Below are 14,241 nucleotides of genomic sequence, written 5' to 3'. Positions count from 1 at the left end.
AATAGATTTCTTTTGCATATCTGACAGTGTAACATTAAGCAGAAGTATTTCAAATGATTTAAACCTGTATCCTGTTTTCTGAGTAACATTGAGAATATCACTACATATTGTTACAACACTGCTGCCATGACCAATCTGACGGGGCTCATGTTTATAACAGTAGTTTGGTGGAGTAGACTCATTAAGACCAATATAATCATTTGGTTTTAGCCAGGTTTCAGTCAAGCAGAGTACATCAAAACTATTATCTGTGATCATTTCATTTACAATAACTGATTTGGGTGTGAGTGATCTAATGTTTATGAGCCCAAACTTTAAAAATTGTTTTTGTTCATTTATTTTACATTTTTCTGGTTTAATCACGATCAGTTTTTTTTTCTAGATCCTACATTAAATTTAGATTTTGACCTCATTATTCGGGGAACAGAAGTACTTCTAACATTTAAGCGGGTAGAACAAAAGCCATCATAGCAGTTATTTGAGAATTGGCTTACTAGTCATATGGAGCTGGAGATGTTGTCCGAGAGGAGATCCGCTCCGACTCTGCTGGGGTGCAGGCCATCAGCGCGAAAAAGCCTAGGACACTCCCAGAAAAGATTCCAATTATTAACAAAGAGCAGTTTCTTTTCTTTACACCATGACAATAACCATTCATTTAGAGCAAAAAGTCTACTGAACCTTTCGTGTCCTCATCGATACGTGGGCAGCGGTCCTGACACGATGATCGTCGCCGCGGGCGTCGTGCTGCGAACCGTCTCGATCAGGCTCCTGAAGTCCCTCTTCAGCGTCTCCGTCTGCCGCTGCGTGGTGTCGTTAACCCCGGCCTGAAGCACGACCACTCTGGGGCTCTCGTCGGCCTTCAGGATCGCGGGTATCTGCGCAGAAACATCGAGAACACGAGCACCAGGGAAACAGTCAGTGTGCACTTTACCTTCGGCTAACGTAGCACGGACGTGTCGGAAGATGGAGTCTCCGACGATCACAGCGTCGCGTTCCGTCTCGCGGAGGGAGAGAGAAGCGGGTTCCGTGTGGAGATCTCGAAGACCGGAGGGGGAGAGGTTGTCGCCCAGGGCCTGGCTCACGTCCTCCGCTACGGATGCACCCAGGGTCCGTGGTGTCCCCGGCGCCAGAGTGAATGACATATGGGCAGATCGCGTCCTGGGTGCACCGGGCCTGTGCAGAGAAACGCACGGGGTAGAGGTGGTGGGACTGTTAGTAGCGCACTGCATACTTACCGAATGCAGCTCGAACGTGTCGTCACCTGCACTCAAAGGCAGACAAACATCCGCCATTAAAGCAAGTAACAGTGAGTAAAGCAATTGTAATGTGTGAATACAGTATTAGCGATGCACGCGGGTTTAGCGACAACCACCCTGGTGATGCTAATGGGCTATAAGCTACTAGCGGACTCGGGAAATCAAAAATAAAACTAGTGATAACAAGGTGCTCTAATTGTTTTGTTGTAGAATACGATAGAGGATATATTCACACATTATAGAAACGAAAATGATGGTGTATAAAATAGATTTCAACAATAAAAAATAGACGATTGAGAAATAATGTAACGGAGCTTAAACTAGAGGCATACGACAGCAACAAACAGAATTGACATGAAAGTGTGATGTTTGCAGTGAACAGACATGAAAAATAGAGCGACCTCAGTAAGTAACAGCTGCACAACCGCAGTAGGCCTATTTCCTTTAAATCAGGTTAAATACTCGTGTAAAATGTTTTACATTTTCCAATTGAAAGTTGTCAGAAAACAAACCAAATTTCAGAAAGTTTTTCAGAAAGGTTAAACTGTGTAAAATGCTGTGAGCATGAGCCCAGCTCTGACTTCCTCTTCTTGTGTGCTTGAGGTTTCATAGTGTTTCCGCTCACAGTAAGAGATGTTTGAATGATCACAGTATAGAAGATATTCACCTGGATCAGACGATGAAGATCATCCAGCTTCAGATCTGTGAGTTTATCACATTATATTTGATAAAGTTGTGTTATTTATTAAGATTAACATCAATAACTTCTTTCTCTCACAGATCTGTTGATGTTTTCTCAAGCCACAGAGAGTCTAACAAACACATCAGTAACTTTAGGAGCTTATGTGATTATAAGCTGTGATCTTGATATAGAGGAGATTTACTGGTACAAACAGAAATCACCGGATCCTCCAGAGCTGATCTTACGCACTTACAGTAGCACATATGAAGGAGCTGAATATGAAAACAGCATCTTCACACACAAATATTCAGTGAAAACTAACAGTCGTCTGTTCATCAGAAATATCACCGCTGATGAATTAGGAGTTTATTATTGTGTCAAAACTAGTGAACCACAAAAATTCAGCAACGGCACCAGAATCTACATCACTGGTGAGTCATTTTTTTTTAATTTTTTGATATTTAATGTTATAATTGAAAGTGACTTATATTTGTTTAATTTGTATATTTATTGTTATACATACTGCATTTTACAGGTCTAACAATGTGTATTGTTATTTTTTCTTTCTTAAAATAAAATACATTTAAAATGTACAGAGTCACATGATGCTCCACAACCCCAAAAATCATGGAGAAATCTGATCATCTTCATCATCATCTCATCTGTCCTGCTCACTTCCTCTGTCATCATTGCAGTAATAGGTGTGTGATAGGTATTACTGTACAATATTACTGTAACTACTAAGACACAAACTGTATATCTACAACTACAGGGGCGTAGTTTTGTGGGGGGGGGGGGGTAACATTCTGTCCAAATTATAACCTATGAGTGCCTAAATAATATAATATAAGCTACATTATATATCCCATGTAATATAATGTTATAACATTATATTTCCTAATGTTCAAACCAAAACTACACACTCACAACTATAACACTTTCCATGTGATTTTTTTGTTTGTTTGCTGAAATGGGTTCCTTTATAATATATTGATATAATTTCTTTGGTCGTACAGTTTTAACATTTAATTCACTGCTGTTTCAGGTTTGATAAAGAGCTGCACAAACTCAAGCAGAGGATGTAAAGAAAGTATCAGGAGAGACGTGAAAGAACTGCAGGTGAGAACAGACTACCATCATCTCACACATTCACTGCTGTTTCTAAATCCAGTCATCGGTTTGTATGATTATGATTATAGTTTATCATTAATATGTGCTCATATATGGTCATATTTTGTATGTCTCTCGTGGTTTCTCTCTCAGTTTGCTGAAGTGGTTCTGTTGAAGCATCTCAGTGGCAGCAGCTCTTGTCTCACCGTGTGCAGCAGCTTCTCTCTTCTACAGTCAGTAACAGATGAACGAGGTTTAGAAGAGAATGATTTCTGAGAAATGCTTTAGATTTAAATAAACAGTGTTTTAAATGTGTTCATTTGTGCTTTGAAAACCTGATGGCATGAATAAACTGCATTTGAGGTGAAGAAAAACCCAGAACCGAGCTACAAAAAAAAAAAACGCACTTGGTTCAAAGTTAAACCTCCAATCTAGACAAAGGTGACAGACCCTGTTGGTCATTGGCTGTCAAGCGAGCAAAAGAGTGGAAAGTTTCAGTTGAGTTTAACCACATGATGTAGCCTTTGCTAAAAACAAAAAAGTCATATACTAATATTTATACAAATACTATAGGTAAAGTCATATGTTTTGAATAATGTCTAAGTTAATACTTGTTCAAATTAATCACTTTTGCAAAACTTTTGTACTTTCTGTTTATTTTGATAAAAGAATTCATTTTTGTTCAATAAATATGGGCAACTGTCATTAAAACATGTTAATATAAAATATTTTAAAAATACAGAAAACAAATTTATTTTAAAAAAAGTAAAGATTCTGAAAAGCATTGAAGGGGCTCCCGTGCTTTGATATAGATAGTACAGTAGTAACAATAAATCATATTTTATTAAATTGTATAATTAATGTCAGTATTTTTTGTTTCATTATTAATATGGTGATTTCTCTAAGATAGACACCCAACTTAATATATAATATTTACCATCTGATTTCTATCCATGTCAACAAATGGAAAAGCTAACCAGCTATTTTTATCATGTTAATTATTGTGCCTTTCGCCCCAGCATACAGCAGGGGCGCTTTTAATACCATACTTTTTACACAATCTTTATTAAAACCTGTCGCTTTAATTACCTTGAACAAAACTAAAAAATAATTAACAAGACCTTCGTCTTAAATATATAGGCATATTTAATAATTTTAGCGATTCTCATTTGCTAGTTAAATCTAAATCTACAAAAAAAAAAAAAACGAACAACAAAAAAAAGATCAAATTAGCAAAGACATGTCATCTGGTGGTTTAGAGGAAAATAAAATCAAATGCGCCCCGTTGTAGCATATGTGTGTTATATTTTGTACTTTATAACTCACTATTTTAACATGATTTTAGGTGTTACCATGTTTCATGTCACGTCTTACAAGCATGATACTAAACATTGTTTCAATGGAAACTGTTCATTTTGAGCGCATTAAATAAGTTTATTAATAAATATTAAATCATTTCAAACACCTCATAGACATAAAATACCTAGACGCCTCATTGGCCCCTTTGAGCCGTTGCTGTGATACGTCAAACGCGTCCGCCATGTGTTGTGAGGGCAACACTGCCTTAAAAATAAATGGAAGTAAACGGGGGAGCTGCGGTTTTTTTTCGGATAAAACACCGATAACGTTTACATTTATCAACCGATTTCAGAGTTTTGTGATCTACATGCAGTTGCGATAAAAATAACTCTGCCTCCAGTTATTTAGTTAGGCTTGGAAAATTATTAATTTTAGTATGAAATTGTGAAAGCTCCCACTTCTCACTTGTTGATTTCGTTGATTTTTTTCGGTTTCCAATTCTAATGTTAATGTACTATAACTGTGACATATACATGTAATGTAATTTGCTTGTACATTAAATGAAATTAAGTTGTTTTATTTGCTTTCTCTGTGTTCAACCCCCAACATTTGAGCTTTTCTTGTGCTTCAGGTCAGAACACAGCTCATTCCCTTTGAAATACTGGGGGAAAAAAACCGAAATCCTACATCTTTAAAACACTAATAATTTACCATCATTGAGAAATTTGAATACAACCAGCGAATACAAATCAAAAAGTAACACACTGGTAATTTGCTTTTTATTTTTTACTCCACAACAAACAATAACAAATGCAACTTACGCCTTTATGGATCCAGTAAAACTTCGTTTACAGTGGTTATATATTAGGCACTGATATAGCGCACACAGTAAACCCCCCTATAGTAAAAGTGACATGTACTATTAAAAAATGTTGTACACCCTCGCAGTAAAGTGAATAATATAAAAAGTGAGTACAACAGTACAATACCATAAGTGATATAATAGATTTATAATAGCACAACGTACATGTATGTATAATACCATAATAACAATAGATGAATAATAGCAAGAAGAATATGTAATATCAAGGGTGGAATAATACAGAATAGACAAAAATGAAGAATAAATTAATAGTAAATTATAAAGTAAAATAAATAATCGTGAAATGTAGTTTTATAATAGTATATATGTAATAATTATTAAACAAATTAAGACACAACTAATGACACAACACAAAAAATTGTGGACGTGAATTCCAAATTGTGATTAATTAATGAGCTCCTTAAGTATAATATATACATGTACACACACACACACACACACACACACACACATATATATATATATATATAATAAAAAATCTTCTGAATCAATCTCAGCTCAAGAAACACATTTTATTTCAGTTTTCAGTTCTAGCTTTCCCTGGGAATAGAGATTTTAGTTGTGATGACAAAGCCTGACTAATAAAGACTAATTCTCTACACCGCTTCTCTCAAGATTTTCCTATATTTTATTAAATTAATGAGAAAAATCATGTAAAACAACTTAACGATGGCTTGACATTTTGTTCTACAATGAATGCAGATTACATAGACTCATGCAGAAAACACAAATTCTGAAACAGTTGTTTATTTTTCCATATATGTTAACACATCTGAATGTTTGGGGTGTGAGTGTGAGCAGTTTACGCTGTACAACAACATGTCAAAGTATAGTTATGTTTAACACAGACCAGAATATGAGATGATCCCCTCAAAAACACTTTCTATTAATCAAAATTAATAATCATTACTACAACATCAAGGGCATGATAAACAATGATTTTGTCATGATATTGCAGCTTGACTCACTAATGAGTTCCTGTGTTTTTCATTTCTAGGCTATTAACATTATGCAGTTTTTGTTTAAATACACAAAAAGTACATGATCAGCATTAAACAGCCTGTGTAAATAATTTAAATGCAGTCTATAGTATTGTTGTTGACTGAAGAAAACTGGTTATATTTAAATAATAATAATTAATAATTCCTTACATTTATATAGATCTTTTCTGTGCACTCAAAGCACTCCACAACCAGTGTGCAATATCCACCTCCAAATATTTGAAAAAAAAAACCCCGACAGAAACATTTAATAAGGTAATTATATTAATTATATTAAATTGTTTGTTTCTTTTGAGAAAATATTGCTCTTTTGTTTTTTATTTCTTCCATTGTCCTCATTTGTAAGTCGCTTTGGATAAAAGCGTCTGCTAAATGACTAAATGTAAATGTAAATTATATCGTTATAAAAATTACCCTTACAAGGGTTTAAAATAAAAAATACTCCTGGAAGTCTATTCCAGGGAGAGAGAGACAGAGAGAGAGAGAGAGAGAGAGGTACGAGAGAGAGAGAGAGCGAGTGGTTTGAATTAGAGGATGACACGGGAGTGGATTTTCACTCCTGTCCCATCCCCTCCCATAGAAAGAAATCTTGTCCCGTCCCACTCCCAGACCAAAGTTTAAAAAATAATCCCATCCCATCCCGCTCCTGTTTAAACTGACTCCCGCTCCTGTACCGCTCCCATATATTTTTTTCTTCAATTAGTGTTTAGTTAATACATAGAATTTGATTTAATCTGCTCTCCATCCTGTTTTAGACCAGCTGCTGAGGCCCGTTTCTAGATTTTCTCCAGAAAATGGAAGACAAGCAAATAAAAGAAAAAACACAGTACATAGTTCACACCATGTCTACATAGTTTAATAAACCCAAACAGCACATAAAGCTGCATTTTACTCATTTATTGTTGAGTAAACAATACATTTATAGTTTACATTTATATTTATTACATAATTACATGTTAACGATTTTCATCAATTATGCTCTTGCATAATGAGTCCATCTTAGTTATATGTTGCTGTGTAGGAACAAAAGTGCATCTACATTTCATGTCATTACTTCTGACTTTGCGCTGTAAATCATTTTTGCCACATCGACTTCTCCGCGGCTGTTAGCTCCCTCCATCACTGCTCTTTGAATTCCGGCGGGAAGCCGTGACAAAAAGCACTGATGGCTTCTGGGACGGCTGGGTCGTGTAGTTTATTTTTTAATTGCGTTACATTGTAGGCGTATTAAAAGGAAACTACAAAATGGTGCATTTACTTTTTTCTTTTTTTTGTCGTCTTTGCTATTGGTTGATTCCCGCTCCCGTCTGCTCCCAGTTAACCATTTATCCTGTACCGTCCAAATCCTGTGATTAATAGCAAAGATGACTCCCATCCTGCAGGAATCCCACAGGAATCCCGTGACCCGTGGGATTCACGAAAAAATGTCAGCCTCTAGTTTGAATAAGACCAGGGTCATTCATTCAGGGCTATTCTGGGTTTTAACTAGTACAAAAACAACATTAGGCTGTGGAAGTATAGTCTTTCTCTCTTGGAAATGCAGAGGACAGCTTTCTTCAGCTTTCCTTAAGGCTTGCCTTGTCCTATTTACAATTGGCTAAAAAAAATTTTTTATATATATATATATATATATGTATATATGTATATATATATATATATATATATATATATATATATATATATATATATATCTATATATTATATATATATAGATGATCAGTTCCACAGTTTTATGATAAGCTATGAAATCATTATAATCAAAGTGATGATAAACTTACTCTTTGTGAATAAATAACGTTAGTGAAATTAAAGAGAGATGCTTTAGCTCCGGTCCCTAATCCTTAGTTTTATGATATAAATTGCAATATAAGTTAAAACTTAATAAAGAATTAATTTAAACTTTGATTTCTTATAAAGTCTCAGCTTTCACAGCTTGCGATATCGCTGGCTATTAATAGTCTGATGGCTAATTAAGCTGTCAGCATAAAGCTAAAAAAGACCAAAAAACATCCAGAAACAACCGTTGAGTCTTACCGGTGAAAAGATAATACCCCAGAGATCTGTTTTTTATTATTGTGCCCAAGCTGCCGACGAGTCAGGTATGTTTTCCTCTGTCCCGGGTGTGAGGGTTATGGAGAGCTGCCCACTCCAATATGGTGGTGACGTTGACGTGCGGTCGAGCAGCCAGTGAGGGAGTCTAGATATTTATATGCCTATGAAACACCTCTCAGAGGGGTATTGCCCAAAAGTAGAATTAAGAAAGCCAGGATAACAGAAAAGGCGCGGCTTGACCTAGTTCAATCAGCACATCCTGGCTTAGTCTGTTGCACATTTGCTAAGCCAGGATGAGAGCGTGCAGCTATGTCAAGCCTAGTGTAGATAGTTGGGATAAGTGCACGTTCACGGCCATTCTGAAACAGACCACGGGATCGATCACAGAAACAATGATGCAAAATGGATAAAACCCATGCGGCATACTTCTCGCCAACTGAGCAACAGCTTCTAATGGAAAACATATGAAGAGGTGAAACATATAATATGTAAAAAGGGAAGACAAAGTTTTATTTCAGCTTATAGATTAGATCAAATCAATAAGATAGAAAAAAAAAAAACTAAATAAAAATAGATAAAAGAGATAGATGCGAAAGATTAAATAGACAGATAAAATGAGCAAAATAGATCAATACTGTAGATGCACATAGTGTATAAGTGTTTGCAATTAATCATGCATGTGCTTGCATGAGTAACATGCATGTCCACTGGTCACATTTAAGGCAAAGTGTCCAACTGTTAATTTAGGGAAATGACAAATAACTCCTTGAATTGTAATTATGATGGCTTCAGTGGAGCACTGGTTATTTGGACTACTTATGCATTCAGTTGGTCCGCTATTGTCTGCCAGGCTTACCCACTTATCCACTATGTGTATCTACAGTATTTGATCTATTTTGTTCATTTTATCTGTCTATTTAATCTATCTCATGTCTCTTTTATCAATTTTTATTTAGGTTTTCAGTTTTCTATCTAATTGATTTGATGTAAATCTGATAATTTGATCTGTTTTTATCTATCTAATCATTTATTTTATCTCTCTTATGTATCTCTCCTTCTTAAAGAACAAGCGTGTCTGGCCAAAAAAGGACCTGGCAGCAAGTACAGGAACATTTTGCAGGCTGGTAAGTGACTTGATGTGTAAAAAAAAAAAAAAAGTCAAATTAATTAAGTTGAATAGTGTCTGCTGCCATATTTTTATTGTCTGTGTTGATTTTAGCATTGAAAAAAAAAGGCTCATATATCTGGCACGGGGGGTGGCCCTCCAACCCAAGACTTGACCCACAGCAGAGGAGCTGGAGTTGAATAAAGGGAAGCCAGTGATGGAAGGGGACACAGTGAGGGACAGCCACTGACTGGCCGGCCCAGCAAGAGAGACTGGCCTCTTCATACAAGGTACATTACTGCCGTACTACTGCACATGGAAAACAATCAAGTATTTAGATTTTGCTTATGTGGACTGTCTGACTTTGCCTTACCTTGCAGTGTATGGTAACACACCTACACTTCTGGAGCCACCAGACTATGATCCGCTGGTGACTTCTCTTTATTAAAATCTAGGCTTGGCACGTCCTGTCAAAACTATCAATACAAGTTCTGTTGAATATAGCAGATCTGCTGATGATGCGATCGTGTCACTTGGACTCCAGAAGGCTTGAGGTGTCGTGTCAATTTTGTGTAAAGAAGATATTTTGAAGATTGCTGGTAATCAACAGTTGGTGGTTCTTACTGACTTCCATAGTATTTTTTTTTTTTCCTCTTTTATGTTCAACATAAGAAAACAACTCACATTTTGGACAACATACAGATTTGGATATTTAAAAATATTTATAAAAATATTTTAACTAAAATATATTTATAAGGTTGTTGCCATCCTCAAGAGTAGAACACATTTTTCAAAATATATTTTTATATTCCTTAATTTCGAGTTGAAAGAGCGACTAAAACAAATGGAACATTTTATTTAGAATAAGCCTATATATACACTACATATTGACCTCGTCATGGACTTAAATGAAACCACATTTGCAACTTCATCAGCCATTTCTTATAATCTCAACAACTGCAATAATATATGCATTCATCAAACCTCTAACAGCAATATGAACAGTCTTCATAACACACTAAAATAGGATACTTAGATGAATGACAGTATATGTCCGTATTTTAATGCATGATAATTAAAATGATAGCAACATTTGCAGAAAGACCATGGAGTGACTGTAAAACATTAATTTCTAGAAGGATTGACAGTAGACCTAACAGATAAATCACTAAGATTAATCTTAGCCTGGTTGTTAGCCTGCTCCGGCGCAGGCTAGCTGCAAAGTGTAAATCTCCATAGTAACCTTAATGTAGATTAATTTAGCCTCCCTTCATACAACCGAGTCAGGGCTAATTCAGCCAGGATAACTGGAAAATCCCAGCTTAATCCCTTATCTTGCTTTTGTGCAATACCCCCCAGGTTTATATATACCCTTAAAAGTTTGTAAACATTGCAACGTGTCCGGGTGGGCGGGGCTTTAGCTGGAGGCAAAAAGAGGGCGCGGACGCAAGTGTTGACAAGCGTAAGAAGAAATCCTAGCACGTTTTAGGAGGGATTTATTAAACATGGATGCAGAGAAGGTTCGGAGGCTGTCCGAATAATGTACAGTCCACTGACTCTGCGGGGGACCGTGACAAAAAAAAAACTAATAAAAAAAGTGGAAGTTAGCATACATTTATCAATTAATTCAGTTGATCACTCAGTTCACTGACCAAACTGGTATCTGACCAAAATATAATGACGAAGTGGATAACATTACAATAGCCTATTTAACTTTTTACTTACTTTTTTTTTAGCTAGCTAAGCTGGTGTAGTTATTGTATCTTGTTCTCATTGGAAACATTTTTAAACCAGGTTTTGGATATTTCCTAGACAACATATGAATTACTTTCGGGTGGTTTGGGGAATTGTCAAGGCTTATTGTCTAATGTAACCTATCGCTGGGCTAACTATGATTAGCAATGTGGATTATTTTAGAGACCATTCAAAGGTTGGCACACACATCTATCGCTGTATGTTTTGTTTAACATTTAGCTAGCTAGTGCGCTGAAGGTTGGCGACTTTTCACCTATAAAACATAAACTTGCTGATTTGTACTAGATAAAACCAACACACCAGTACATATGCCATAGATTATTTTACCTAATATGAGTGTGTGCACTGCAAACACAAGCATTATTTATGATCGTCTCTGTCTAGTCTAGTATTGCATTCAACCACAATTGTCTTCTTGATTTCTGTGAAGGAATGTCGGCCGGGATCCGGTGAAACTTTAAGTTTTGAACCAAAAGTGCTGTTCCTTCTATTCTGGCAGCCAAAAACACAAAAAGAAGAGACATTTTAAAGTCAAAACCTCAAACTTTTAGCGCGCCTGCTATGAGTTCTTACTTATGTTTTGCCTCCAGCTAGAGCGGTGACGTCACAGTGACGTAGGCGATTAAGGGGTCTATAGGATAACTACAGATAGGCCTATGCTAATGCACCTAGAACAGATAGCAACTCTGATCTATCATTGATGACCTCTAGAGGGCAGCAGAGGATAAATAACAGATGCCATTTAAAATCCATACTGGTGTGGTGCACAGATTTATTTATTTTTTTCTGATCAGTGTTTGTTTTGACATTGTATTATAAATTCAGATTATAATGATACAATAATGAATAATTTGGATTATAATAAAACAAAAATGCAGCATCAGTTTCTATGTGTGCGCACAATAAATAATAATTCAATTCAATTCAAAATTGCTTTATTGGCATGATGTCTGCCTGTAATAACAACAATAATTAAATGAACATCACGTTATGTCACTCTACAGTATACAGTATGTACCATCTATCTGTCTGCCTGTACAGTAATGGAACTGAATATTATAACATCTTAGAATATTAAACTGTAACAAATTATGAACATTTGATACCACAGTCTTTAACTTACATAGAAACACACAAACACATTAAGGATGACTGTGGTGCACAATAGGGTCAGACACACTGAGGTCTCACACCACACACACACACACACACACACACACACCACACACACACACACACACACACGTTCACCTGCTGTCTCTCAGGCTGTGGCACATCCACACGTATCTCGCAGCCAGTGCTGGTGTGTGTCCCTCTCCTAATAGTATCATTGTTTGTTCGTTTCACTAATGGCTGTAAAGTTCTTTATTAAATTGGTGAATCTGTTGAAGTATAGGTTTCTTATGGATATGTATTTCTGACAGTGCAGGAGGAAGTGTGTCTCTGTCTCGATCTCTCCTGTCTGACAGTGAGCACACACTCTCTGCTCTCTGGGTAACCAGCTCTTTCTGTGTCTGCCCGTCTCGATGGCTAGACTGTGCTCACTGAGCCTGTACTTGTACTTGTACTTTTAGAGTTCAATAGAATTGTATTTACTTTGTGTTTTAGTTTCTTGATCCCAATTTTCCAGATATGTATTTTAGATTGTTTGATAATTTGATTATCTGACTGAGTGGACTCTTTTCAGGGTTCAGTTTCTTGGGGTTTGTAGCACTTTAAAATGTAGCGATCCTGTGGGACTTGATTTAAGATGCATCCAGAATTTGAGGAATCTTTTATGCATATTAATAATCAATGCGAATCGGACAAATTTTCTTTGTAATTTTAGAATCATTTAGCAGAATTCTGTGTGTAGGACTTCTGTTGGATGTCTGTCCCATCTAATGTAGCTCTGATCACTGAGTGGACCCCAAACCTCACTTCCATACAGCTGAATCACACTATCAAAGATTTTACAACAAATTGGAAGCGGTACTTCAATGTTTTGGAATTTTTTCTTGATTGCGTATAGAGCTCTTCGAGCTCTTCGTTCACTGCCGAACTGAAACTCCCCGATGCAGTGAGGATCAGCCGAGGTAAGTGTACTGCAGCGTGTGTTCTAGGGCGGTGCTGCCTAGACTAGAACTGAACTGGTATCTGTGTTCCTGACAGTAGTTGTCCAGCAGGTCCAGGTGCTGCTGTAGTCCCTGTGGGGTGGACGACAGCAGCACCAGATCATCTGCGTACAGCAAAAGCTTGATGTTCTTGTCTTGTAGAAAGAGTCCAGGGCTGTAGACTGTTCCAACTGCACCGCTAATTCATTAATGTAAATGTTGAACAGCGTTGGACTCAGTGCTACTGCCCTGCCGCACTCTTCTTTTCTGGGTGAAGAATTCTATATTTTCCTTGTCAATTTCGGATCGCACAGTGTTGTTTGATTTTATAGTCAAAAAAAACTTACCCCCCTACACCACTTTGTAAAAGCTTATAATATAATCCGTCGTGCCAAATAATCAAATGCTTTTTTTTAAATCGACAAAGCATGCAAATATTTTTTGTTAATTGATTAGGGTGTGTAGGGTGTAGATGTGGTCAGTAGTTCTATGATTTGGAAGGAAGCCAATCTGACTCGGGCTCAGGACATTGTGCTCGTTAAGGAAGTTTTACCATTCTATGGTTCAAAATACTGCTAAAATAACTTCCCCCCAGATTACTGCTCACACAAAATGCCTCTGAAATTATTAGGGTCCAATTTTGTCTCCCACTCTTATGAAAAGGGGGTTACGGATAGTGGTAATGAGTCCTCGGCTCCAGATGTCAGGAAAGCAGCCTGAATCTAAGTACAGTGTTGAATAATTTGAGCACAGCTGTCTGAATCTCAGGTGTGCTGTTTCAGCATTTTCACTCAGAATGCTGTCAGGACCACAAGATTTCTTACATTTTTGGCTTTTGAGTTTGTTTGTCAATTCTTTAAATGTAATTGGGAAGTCAAGTGGATTTTGATTATTTTTAATTGTGTCTTCATAAGTTTGTAGATTTTGTTTTATCAGATCATAATTGTCATGAGTTGTTTTAAAGGGATTGCTTTTTATAAGTTTTCAAAATGTTGTGTCCAAATG

The sequence above is a fragment of the Cyprinus carpio genome, chromosome A22 (assembly GCF_018340385.1).
Source record: "Cyprinus carpio isolate SPL01 chromosome A22, ASM1834038v1, whole genome shotgun sequence".
Taxonomy (NCBI): Eukaryota; Metazoa; Chordata; class Actinopteri; order Cypriniformes; family Cyprinidae; genus Cyprinus; species Cyprinus carpio.
Note: the sequence above shows the minus strand (reverse complement) of the source record.